The following is a 13289-nucleotide window of genomic DNA, read 5'->3' as shown; positions in this document are numbered from 1 at the left end:
AGCACTAAATTTTTAATTCTATATCTATTTATTTATGTGTCATTTCCAACAGTATCATGAGTGAATGTGTAACATTAGCTTAAGGTGAAAAATGTCTTTTAAGTCTGAAGATAAAAAAGTGTTGCACCTTCTGATGCTGTGATCATCGTTGTTGTTTTGTTTTGACTCTTCCTGTGTGACAGTGTCCTAGGCCGTTCATTTCCCTGGACGCCTAACGCATTCTCGGCCACTCAACTTTGCAAGTCTGGCTTCTGTAGGGGATTGTCATTGTGTGTGGACTTCCTGAAATACTATAACTTAACCTTCGAAGTAACATACTAAAGTGCTGAAGCTGGGATAATTTCTAATAAGAGTACCACTAATGATAATTTTTTCCAAACATTATAACAGGGGGACAAGTATGGTTGTACTATTGTAGATGTTCTTGATCTTTAACTAAGAAAGAGTGATAGATTTCATGTAATTCTCAATATAAGAATAAATAAAATGTAATAGCTATCTATTCTAAATTCCATATTATATTTGGTTAATACAATAGCTAAATTCCAGGCCAAAGCAAAGGAGCTGTGATTTTATTTTGTCAGAAAAATGACTTTGAAAGGCACCTAGAGAGCAGACCATAAATTCAATATAAGATTGGGGAAGATTTTTTTTTTTTAAGTGGCTGTCTCTATGTGATTGTTTCTATGTTGGTAAATACTGAGTAAAGAGAAATATTGTTTTGATAAATATGTGTTTTAATCAAAATAATTCTCTGCTATGACATTCAAATAAGCTGACCAGTTTTCACAAATTTTCTTTTGTTAAAATCGAGAGGAAAGGAACAGACACTTTTCACCCCTGCCGTTTAAATGCGATGAAGTATAGTGTAGAATTGATCTTTCAAACTACAAGAGTTGTTGGGCTGCTCACAATCGGACAATATTGTGAACCATAAGGGAATCTCTGATTCTCATAAACGGAATGTAGATTACTTCGTATTTATTAATACAGAGGTTCGTATTTATTAATACAGCTGTTAGTACAGTTTAAGAATTGACTAAGTTGTCTTAAGTTTAAAAATCCTTGTTGCTTTCCACAGAATTTAGCACATTGCAAAATGTTTCAAATTCTGTAGCACAATCTAGTATATAAAATTACTGAGGGAGACTTTTTAAAATCAAAACTGGTTGAATGTTGGAAATTTCATAGGACTCAACCTTAAAAGGGGTTTCTTTGTAACACAGCATCTGCCTCCCCTTTCTAGCCTCGATCCTGCCTCAGGCTACCTTGAACTTCACCTTCTAACAACATTAAACAGCTTGTCATTTCCTTGCTCACATTAACTTTCACTATTTGGAGTCGCACTGCCCAGTCTGTAACCACTACCTGCATGTAGCTATTTAAGTTTAATTTCATTAAATTATTAAATGAAAAATCCCGTTCCTGTCGCACTGGCCACATATCAAGTACTCAGTAGCCACATGTGACAAGCAGCTCCGTTGTTGGGCAGAGCGCATGTCAGATACATACACCATCGCAGGAGGGGCTGCTGGACGGGGCTTCCACAGAGCCTGTAGGTCTGCTCTCGCTGCCCGCCACCACCTGCTCTCCTTCCTCAGCGATCGGAAACTTGCTTATCCTTCAGGGTTTATATCGTGTCATTGAATGCAAGAAACATTTTCAGCCAGGCCTGTTTGTTCCCACTTTCTGGGTTGGATCCCTCCTTTATTTGGGTATTTCGCCCTTATTATTGCCACTTTACTGTGTGGAAATCTAGGTTTACACATAATGTCTCCCCTTCTAGATGGTACACTTGTCAAATTTCATCTAAATATTTCTCAAATCCATCCACTTCACTCTGAATGTAGTGGAAATAGTACAGTCCTAGGAATCAAACAGATCTCATTTTGAATCCTGGCCCCTCCTCTTACTATCTTTGTGACCTTAGCTTTAATCCTGTGGATCCTGTTTTCTCTGTAAAAGGAAAAAGGTAAACCAAGCATTCAACATTACAATTAGAGGTTGTTCGTGTCCCTCCAAAATTCATATATTGAAAGCCTCCCCCACCCCCTGCTGTGATGGTGATCAGGTCATGGGGGTGTAGCCCTCAGGGGTGGGATTCATACCCTAACAATAGAGACCTCAGAGAGCTCTCTTTCCACCGTGTGAGGACACATGATGGCAGCAGTCTGCAGCTGGAGGAGGCCCTCACCAGAACCCACCCATGCTGGCACCCTGGCCTTCCACTTCCAGCCTCCAGAACTGTGGGAAATACATTTCTTTGGATTATAAGTCACCCAGTTTTTGGTTTTCTGTTACAGCAGCGTAAACTGACTAAGATAGAGGAGATACCAAAAAAATGTACACACATGACTTGTATTCGTCTTTTGTTATCGGTATATATTCAGTATTACAATTTTAATACTGTTTTTTCCTTTCTTAAAATGTGTATACATTTTTTGGGCACCATTTGTGTGTGTATGTATTTATAAATAAACATATATATATATATATATATATATATATATATATATATATATATAGTTATCTTTTGAAAGATAAAATGCATCATAATTGGGGAAGCACATAAAAATTTAAATATGACCTATTTTTCTCCTTTCTAATATATTTTTAAATAATTATTTTTTATTAAATTAATTTTAAACAACTATACATCCATACTCTTCAGTTCTTTGAGTTTCATGAAAAAAGGGACTCTCTGATGAAGAAATCTGAGGGCTAGACAGACACCCTCTTGCAATCTGAAGAAGATTTCAGATTGTATTCTTACCACACATGTCCTTCGTAGCTGATAGGACCCCATGTATCCAGCTATGCTTTTGACATTTCCTCTTGGTTGTCCGCTGCCACCATCTTAATTCAAGCCTTGACAACCACACAACCTTGTAGCTAACTTCCCAGACACCAGGTTCGCCCTGTGTTAATCCATCCTCGATGCCAAATTTACAAATCCTTGTAAAATCTGTTTCCTCTGTTGCTATTACACCCCTTTGCTTCAACTTTAAGAGCTTTGGTATCTTGGCTGTACCTTAACTGTCAAACAGCTTTTAATCATGTAGCTTCCTACTGTTCTTTTTTTTGCACTACAGACACCGATCTTTTTTTATTGCCCCATTAATATGCTGTGCTCAGTCCTACCTCCTAGTTTTCAATTACATGATCCCCCTGGTCGGGAATTCCTTTCCCTTGCTTGTACATGGCCTGCCTGGCCTTCAATGTCCAACCCACACCTCATCTCCATTAAGCTTTTTGTGATTATTTTAGTTTTCAGAATCCGACTTTTCTGTCCCTCATCATTTATGAATAATATATTATCTCTGCTTAAATGTGTGTATGTACTTGTACATTGTCTTTCCATGTTGCTACATAATATTTTTAATATTGTCTCATTATTTTCTATTATCTAATTTGTGTTAATGTTGGTTTTGTAGGAATAGATGTTATACTCTTTTTATTTCCTTTTTATTTGCCAGTGCTGAGCACATGATAAATCTTTATAAAATATTTGTTAAATATTATCTGTGATAAGTAGAAATGGAAGACGTGTTATGACAGTATATAATGGTAATTTTCATAGAGTTTTTGATTTGCTCATGAATGTTGCCTTTCCTTCCTTCCTTCCTTCCTTCCTTCCTTCCTTCCTTCCTTCCTTCCTTCCTTCCTTCCCTCTTTCCATTTGCAGAGTTGTAGAATAGCCTCTCATTCTCATACTCACTTTTTTCAGGAGATTAGTCACCATTTACTGAGCTCCTAGAAAGAGTGTTGTACTGGGCACTTAATAGCTCCGTCATTATCAGTTTGTTCCATAGAAATATCTCTGTGTTAGTATTTTTCCAGACTCTCCTTTTCAAGATAAAAGGAAATCCTATTATGTTGTTGTTTATAATGATAGAGTGATGTAAGAATTGATATAATAATGAGTAGTTAATTTTCTTGGCTATTCTGTAGTGTGTAAATATCATGAATCATTAGTATTTAGCATTGTAATGAACTATATTAGGAGATATAAAGAATATACCTGCACCCCCAAGAACATTCTGGTAGATAAAGATCTAAATTGTTTAATAAAATATTCACTAAAGATAGTGTGAATTTTGTTTAAAGACCACACTAATCTTATTCATATATATTTTAATATATATATGATTATGTGTTTAGGTATATATGAAAAATTCAGAAAACTAAATATTTCTAATTTAAAATTATAACTTGGATGGTAAACTTTGTAGTTAACTGAACCATATCATAACATAATGGCTACTGTTTAGAGTAAATACCGTGTTACCATGCCTATGCTAAATTTTTCATGGCCTCACTTAATCCTCACAACATTGAGATTATTATCCCTATTTTACAGATGAAGAAACTGAGGTTTTGAAAAGTTCACTTTCCCTAGAATCTATCAGCCCATATGTGATAGAACAGGTTTAAAAACCAAGTCCTTTGACTTTGAAACTTGTGCTTTGAATCACTATGGCTAAACCCACTGCCTGTGTATTACTGGAAGTATGTATTGTACTTTGGAAACACAAAGAAAGGACACTTTGTCCATCCTAGTTCAAAGGTTAAGTTAAAAGGGGGAAGAGGACACCTGGGAGTACCAGGCAGAGGGGCCACCATTAGCACAGGCATGAGGTATGAAACAGTATGGTGTGTATAATGGAAATATGGAAATTGAGTATTAACATAACTTTATTCGTTTAGTATTACCTTTATGGTCAGTGTAAACTAGGAAGTAACAAGGGCTGTGGCTCGTGCCCTGTAGCTAGATGGCATGGACTTGGGTCTAAGACTAAATTCTAATAATTCTTCTATCGTTAGAGCTGGGTGACTGGGCAAGATCTTCAGTCTGTCTGAGCTTTAGTTTCCTTATGTGTACAATGAGGGAAGGTAGAACGGCTCTAAGTTGTTTGGCTTACATGCTGTACATATGGAAAATACTGATCACAGTGAAGCATGAAGTTAGATGTTATTGAGAAATAGATTGTTTTGGGTGGCAGAAAACCCTAAATTATAGTGGCTTAACACGTTAGAAGTTCAATTCTTTGACCATATAAGACTGAATAGTGATCCAAAACTGACGTAACATTCCAAGATATCAGAAAGCTCAACGGGTGGTTTGTTGCTGTGCCATCCTTGACTTACCTCAAAGTCATGGCTGAAGGTGGTGGCATTTGATTTCTAGGTATTAGGATAAAAAAAGGTATGAAAAAAAAGGAAAAATCATGGCATATGCTTTGTCTCTTTAGGGTAGATATCTTGAAGATATCACATGACATTTCCATCTACATGTCATGGGCTAGAACTTAGTGACTCAAGTACACATAGCTGCAAGGGAAGCTGAGAAATGCAGTCTTATTCTCAGCAGCCAATTAGCCACTTTGATTGCTAATATTTGAGCTAAAATTTTTATTATAATGTAAGATGGGAAAATCCTTTGCTCTATACTATGTCTAAAAGGTTACAAGATTGTGATTTCTTTAATACTAATATTGGTTTGACTCATTGTTTTTAGAAAGAAATAATCCTAAATGGAACAAAAGGGGAAGCCCTAGTTTTAACAAAGTAGGGAAGTTAAATTACTTAATGTTGATATGTTTTGAAAAAAACATAAATCAACATTAAGTAATTTAAAAACTACAAGGTGAAGGTTTTAAAGAGAATAAATGTAACATTAAAAGAAAATTTTTTTTTAATTGGGGAATATTAGGGAATAGAGTGTCTTTGCAGGACCTATCAGCTCCATGTCAAGTCGTTTTCAATCCAGTTGTGCAGGACGCAGCTCACTGGCCCATGTGGGAATCGATCTGGTGACCGTGGTGTCATGAGCACTGTGCTCTAACCACTGAGCAAACCGACCACCCAAATGTAACATTTTTATCACAATAATTAGTGAGAAAATAATTCTTAGTAAGTAAATTTATAACAAAAAATACTTATGGAACAAGCATTTATTCAATATATGAATACAGCATGGTAACGTTACTTATTCATGGAGGTAGGGATGGGTTTAGGAGAGAAAGGCAAGTTGGTGTTTTTCTTTAACACATTAAGTTTGAGTTGCCTATTAAAAACCCAGCTGCATATGTCAAATAGATCACTTATTTTAAGAGAGCCTAGGGAAAAAATTGGGATATAACAGCGTTTTCAGCATATAGATGGTATTGAAGACGTGGGGCTGAGTGAGATCACCCAGAAGTACAAAGAGGGAACAGGGACTAGGTCCAGTCCTTGAATTGCTCTTAACATTTAGAGATCAGAGAAAGAAAAGAACTGAAGCAGGAGGAAAACAGTAGAACTGGGTATCTTTAAAAGTCAACGGGAGAGAGTTTCAAGGAGGACGTTATCAGCTATGTCAAATGCTTCTGCGAGACTGGGTAAGATGAGGACAGGAACTGTCCCCTGGATCTGGCATTGTGGACATCATTGATGGCCTTCATAAGAGCAGTGTTTGTGGAGGGGTGCTGAGAACTGACACCGTATTGGAGTGGGCTAAAGGGAAGTGGATCAGGAGGAAACACCTTAAGTTTTGCTGTCAAGAGAAGAGCAATGGGCAGACAGGTGGAGAGAAAAGTTACAGGACAGTTTTTTTCCCCTCGGGTCAGGATTGGATAGAGCATATTTGTGTATTTGTATTTTGCTGGAAATGAGCTAGCAGTCAGTTTTAAACCTGTAGATACTGGAACTTTGCAATGTTAAAAGAGACATTTAAACTTTGAAAGTCCCTGCAGAATCAGCTATATACTTTTCTTTATATTTGCCTTAAAGTCTCAGCATTGCATTGCTTTTTATAAATGAAATAGTTCAGTGCATTCTGTCTAGTCAAGAATGCATGTTGACAGGGAAACTTGGGTTAATGTTACTGTGCTCATTTTCAGAATCTGTCTAGTTGCTACAACACTTTTCAATGTGATGCTTCTAGTTGACAAAGTAGTGAATATTTTGTTTAAATAATCGGAAAATACCTGAAAAGTACCAATATTTAATTAACTCCATTTCAAAGCCTATGTGTTTTGCTGTGAAAGTGAAATTATCAAGTAGAATGTTTCATAACTTATAGATAAACAAATTTTCATCAAGCGCTGCTGTGTTCCAGCCACTGTTTTAGGTGTTGATGACACAGGAGTGACATTGTCTCTGCCTTTAAGAAATGTTTACACTTTGGAGGTGAGGGTAAGACAACAAGGTAAGTATACTACTTAGTATACTACAAAGTACTTACTATAATACTACTTAATACTCAGCATAGTACTAGTAGTACTAGGAAGAAAATAAAATGAAATAATGTAGTAGAGTGTGACTGCAATAACTACTTTTGCTAAGTAATTACTTAGAACTAAGAACAGCCTCTTTGAGGTGACCTTTGAGTTAAGACCCAATAATGGGTAAAGGAGGGTCAAGCCAGAGAAAAGAGCTGGTGTAAATGTTGTGAGGCAGGTCTGCGATTGGCTGTGACAGGATGATAAGAAGCCTCGTGGGACTGGGATATGGAGTAATCTCGAAATAGAACGGTAGGAGATATTCAGAGAGTTGGGACTATTTGAATTTTGTTGACTAGGGTAAGGAACTTGGATTTGGGCTTTTTTCATAATAGGAACCCATCGCAAGGTTTTATTTAGAGAAGGGACATGGTTAGATTTGTGTTTGGAAAGATCTGTGTGGAACAGAGGCAGGAAGACTCATTCGGAGGCATCCACAGTCGTCCAAGCGAGGGACTGTGATAGTTCAGGCTGAGGCTGTAACAGTGGAGATGGTTCGATTCAGGATACACGGGTGGGTTGGATGTGGGCTCTGAGGGAAACAGCATCGTCACATGCAGCAGAAACGTTCATTAAGTACCTGTCCTGATAGGGTGCCGTGTTATGGAACATATATGTGTACATTGATTTAAGCAGCAGTGTCCTTTCCTTCTGGACAGTAATTCTCCATCATTTCTTCCCATTTTGGTGTGTTTTTTTTACAAACCATCTAAATGATATCATAACATTATTTTTTCCTAGTTAAAAAACAATGTATTTTTCAAACAATTTTTTAAAGGTTATGATTGCAGAATGAAAGAAACAAGAAAAAGCTGTGCCAATTCCAGTAGAAGCCATTGTTTTATCAGCATTCTGTGTGCTGCCTGTTTGAGCGTCCTGCTCCTGGCACACTGAAACATACCACGTAACCCCCCCAACACCCTCCCCCACACACACACACACACTCCTCTCTTCCTCTTGACTGTTCTGCTCTACCTCTGCGCTGTGGGCTCCAGCTCTGATGCCCACTGGCTCCGGCATGATATGGCGACTCTGGTGACAATTCTGGAACACTCCCGTTAGCAAGCCCTGAGACACTTTCTCCCCCATCTCCCCCACCTTCCCAGAAGGTCTTGGGCTTATTGAAGAAAACAGTCTTCACCAAAGAGAAGGATCTGTAGCCGCTCGGTTAACAGACTGAGTACATAACTGACCACTTGTTCACGTGTTGAAATGGACTCAAAACTTCTTCCTGCAGAAACTTCTGACATTGCCTGCAGGTGTCTCCCTCCTCGCTGAGTTAACACGACCTCTGTCAAAGCAAGAGTCCTGACTGGGAACCTCAGTTTCCATTGGAGATGATCAGCCTCGTCAGCTGCTTGTCTGGCTTCTGATGCACGTGGCTCTGGGCTTCACCAAGAATATGTGTACTCCGCAATGGTCAGCACCGCCTAAAGGGTCTGTTATAGACTGAATGTGCCCCCGATAGCCACATGTTGAAACCCTACCCGCAGTGCGATGGTATGAGGAGCCAGGCCTCGGGCAGTAATCAGGATTAGGTGAGTCGTGGGGGTCCAGCCTTCTGAATGAGGTTAGCGCCCTTAAGAGTGAAAGAGAGCTGGCTTCCTCTCTCTGCTCTTCACCATGTGAAGACACAGCAAGGAGGGGCAGTCTGCAACCTGGACGAGGGCTGTCACCAGATCCCGACGCTGCTCCCAGACGTCCAGCCTCCAGAGCTGTGATAAAGAAATTTCTGTCCTTTGCAAGCCACCCAGTTTGTGGTGTTTTGTGAGAGCAGCCTGAGCTATAACACAAGGGCAGGTGATAAACATTTTAGTCTAGTGGGCCAACTACCCAACTCTGCTGTTGTTGTGTCAAGAATGAGTGTGAATGGCTGTGTTCTAATAAAACTTTATTTACAAAACCAGCAGTGGGCAGGACTTGGTCCATGAGCTATTGTTTGCTAAGCCCTTCTCTGGGCCCTTGTTAGACAAACTGTTATATTGTTCAGCTATCATCAAAAGCTGGGCTGTGCTACTTATGGGATGTGATTAGAAGGAGCCCTCATATAGCCACTCCTCTAAGTAATCTAAATTATAAGATTCAATTCTGGAATTTGATTCCCTCTTTTGTTTGTTGAAAAAAGTTTTGGGCTTTGTTTGTTAATTTTTTGCATTAGGCAGATAGACATACTGTTATAAGTCTGCATTGTCTACAATAGCAATGCCAAGGAGGAAGAATGCCCGTATGCAGCCAGTGATTTCCAGGGAAAAGCGGTGTCAGTTATGATGACCAGTGGTGCTTAGCTACATGGGACAATATGGGGAGTAGATAAAGACAACATCAAGGGGAAAACATGATAGAAATTCTGAAAAAGAGCCAAATTGACTTTCTTGCCTCTTTGGGTGGCATTCTAGTTTCTAATTTTATTCAACCAATAGTGATTAAATGTCTATGTGCAAAGCATGGTGTTAAGCAGTGTCTCCTGTGAATGGCCTTTGACCCAGAAAAAATACCTCAGATAAATGATGGGTATCTGCTTTTCTGCACGTGTGACGCATTGCCTGGCATATAGCAGAGGCTCAATAAATATTTGTGGCTGAATTATTATCTCCTATTACAAATCAATAAACTGATCTTGTTTGTAATTTACTCCCTGTGGGTTCAATTTACATGAACCAGTGGATGAACTGATGAGTAAAACCAGCCAAAGCTAATGTGCAGCCATGAGCCCCAGGTGACCCCAAACAGCCTGCGACGTGTGATGGTTCAACAAGATCACTGACCAGCTAGCTCTTCCTCTCTCATACTGCCACATACAGACCGAAATATGTAAAAGGAAGGGACACAATTAAATGAGTACAATACACTCGTTTATGAAAAGAAGTGAGAGCTAATTTGGGGGTTACAACCAGGTGGGTATTTGCTGGCTAATAAAGCAGAACTAATGTTTCTGTTTTCAACACCTACTAAGTTTCTGGTTTCTGGTGTTGTACTGGGACTTTTTTTTTCTTTTAATGAAAAACTGTGGAATTGTAGTTATTTATTTTTACAGATGAAAAACAATCTGAAAGAGGTGATGTAATTTATTTGAGCGAAGCCCTCTTTCCTCACTGTTTCTTTGTGTCAGAAATAAAGTCTTGGTCTAGAAGACGGATAGTCAGTCTGATGTCTTATTTCTTTTGTCAGATGTGAGGTTATATATTCACGTGTATTGTTTTCCTTTTCCTCCTGGTTGAGTGGCTCCACTATTGTACCAGACAGTCTTGATTTGGTTAATACATACTCATTCCTTTTACACAGCAGTCATTTTTTATTTCAATCTATCTTTCTAAGATGCCAGCAATGACCTCCTGCCCTAATTTAATATCAACAGTCAACTTAAGCTTATTTGACTGAAGGAAGGAACTACTATTTTTAAATGTCTTCTATACCAGGCACCCGCTGAAATCATCATTGTCATCACTAAGATTTATGTGAAGATGTACTGAGTAAATACTAAGTACCAAGCACTGTGCTCAGGGCCTTACATGCATTATTTCACAGAATCCTCACAAGCTCTCGAGGAGAATACTGTTATTGTCCTCCCGGTGATTTCAGTGAGGAAACAGACTTGTGGCTAAGGCTAATTAAGTTTTGTAAGGTATCACAGTCACGATTCTGATGTGAATCCAGTCTACCTAAGAAATTTTCACATCTCATTGAATGTTCTCAAAACTGTATGTGATGGGCATTATATTATAGTTGGGGTCATTAGAAAAAATAAATTATGCTAACCTAAGAAACAACCATGTACAGTGTTTTCCAAGCTGTTTTAAAAACCGCACTCCACACAGTGGGAAAAGCATTTTACATTTCAATCCAGCACACACACACACACACACACACACACACACACACACACACACTCACAACTGAATCAAAAAGTATGTGAACCTGGACCCATCCTTACTGTTTATGACGCCCTCTGAGGTTTTTTATTATGCTAATTCTTTAATGGATCATGACCTTCTGTTTGAAAAATAGGGATCTAATATGATTCTACTTAATATGTATTCTTAGATTGACAGTATGATACGCAATAAGCCAGAGGTTCTTATTTTTCCTAGCCTTTTTCTGTTCATTAAATTATTTAAAATTATGTTTGTATGTATTGAGTGCTTACTATATGTCCGGTGCAGTTCTAGGTCCCACGATATACACATGTGGTATGCTTCAGTCTTTGCCTCTGACTCAAATGCGTAAGACAGACAAAAGGATAATAACCTTTAGTAAGTATTATAACATCAGTATGAACAATGTGCAGTGGGAACAGAGGAGCAAGCAACTGCAGACATATGTCGAGATACTGTGGGTTTGGTTTCAGACCCCCGCAAGAGAGCAAGTCCCCCAGTACGGGGAATCCTGCAATACAGCAAGTCGCGATCTTTTCACTGGTGGAGGGTCTTGCCTTCAACTTGTAAAAAGTGTAACATCTATATAACACAACAAAGCAAAGCTCAATCAAATGAGGTGTGCCTGTAATTCTCCCAGTGGAAATCCAAGAAAGGAGATAAAGGAGATGACTTAGGAAAAATAGTTCATATGCATGAACAAGAATCTTCTAGGTGTAAGAGAGAAGAGTATTCCTAGCAAAGTGACCTGAGCATGCACAGACAGGGAGGTTTGAAAGGGTGGAATTTGCTCCAGCAACATTAAGAAATTCACTGTAACAAGAGTGAATAAAAAGAAGTGGGATAGAGAGGTGGATTGAAGGACCTGTTTGTTGCCTTGTTAAGGAGACTAGACTTTCTTCTGTATGAAGAAGCCCAAAGAGGTTTCGAATCTAGGATCTGTAAGGTATTCATGCTTTAGGAAGACAATTCTGTCAGCTGTCCAAAGGGTGCTGTGGAGAAAAGAGACATTAGAGGCAGGAAATCTTTCAAATGGGAAATGAAGACTTGAGCTAAGATAGCGGTGATGGGTATGGAGAAGATGGTTCCAGATTTCGGAGTTCAATTCCATTCAGTTTGTCAACATTTATTGAGAGTTAACTGCATGTCAGGTTGTTAAATACTGTGATAAAAAAGAGAATAAGAAATGGTCTCTGATCTTGCAGTTTTCTGCAAGAGTTCAGTACTGCGGAAGTGCCACATGTGAGGAAGGATGAGAATGAGCCCCCAGCAGGAGCAGGAGGTTCACATGAGCGCCTGCTGTGGAAGCTACAGGTTCATATGAAGCCCATAAGTCATGCTAAGGAGCCTGGACTTCTTCCTGTCAGTGGCGGAGACCCCACTGCAGAGTTCTGAAGAGTGATGATGACACAGGCAGCTTAGATCTCAGGTGGCTCTTTCTGGTCTCGTAGAAGATAACAGCTAACTTGCATTGCGTGCTTATGACGTGCCCAGAACTATTGTAAGCATTTTGCATGGCTCACCTTGTTGAAACAACCCTACTCTTAATAGCCTCATGTTACAAGAAGGTTACTGATACACAGACGAAGTAAGTTGCTCACGGTTACACCATTTGTGGCAGAGCAAGGACCCCTTTCCCAGTGATCTGACTCAAACACACAGTGATGTGCTGCTAGGTAAATGAGACAGTGGCCGGGCTGTAGGGAAGAGATTAGGATGAGCTGCGCCGGGGTAATGCTAGCAGATGGAGAGAAATCTGTCTGAGCCGCAATAACAAAATTCCATAAACTGGGTGGCCGAACAACAGAAATTTATTTTTTCACAGTTCTGGAAGCTAGAAGTCCAATATCAAGGTGCTGGCAGGGTTGGGTTGTGTGAGGGCTCTCTCTGGCTTGCGGATGGCTGCCTTTTCCTGTGCCTTCACATAGCCTTTTCTATGTGTGTACAGGTAGAGAGAGCACAGGCCCTCTGGTGTCGTATCGAATCAGCCCCCCCATCCCCATGACCTCATTTAACCTTAATTACTTCCTTGGGAGGGAGACACAAACCTTCAGCCCATAACAGCAACGATTCCAGAAAATATTTAGGAGATAGAATCAGCACAAGTTGGTGACTGATTTGATGGGGAAAATGAGGGAGGTGGAGAGTTTAGGAA

At 39.3% G+C, this 13289-nt stretch overlaps 1 long non-coding RNA gene across 3 annotated transcripts in view; it reads left to right on the top strand.

The window, feature by feature from the left end:
* LOC109449839 (uncharacterized) overlaps nt 1-13289 on the top strand; it is a 90909-nt gene that overhangs the window by 19546 nt on the left and 58074 nt on the right. The window lies entirely within an intron of this gene.

This window comes from Rhinolophus sinicus, linkage group LG04 (assembly GCF_036562045.2).
Source record: "Rhinolophus sinicus isolate RSC01 linkage group LG04, ASM3656204v1, whole genome shotgun sequence".
In the NCBI taxonomy this organism is placed as follows: Eukaryota; Metazoa; Chordata; class Mammalia; order Chiroptera; family Rhinolophidae; genus Rhinolophus; species Rhinolophus sinicus.
The sequence above is the reverse complement of the archived record's forward strand: the minus strand, read 5'-3'. Positions and strand labels throughout refer to the sequence as shown.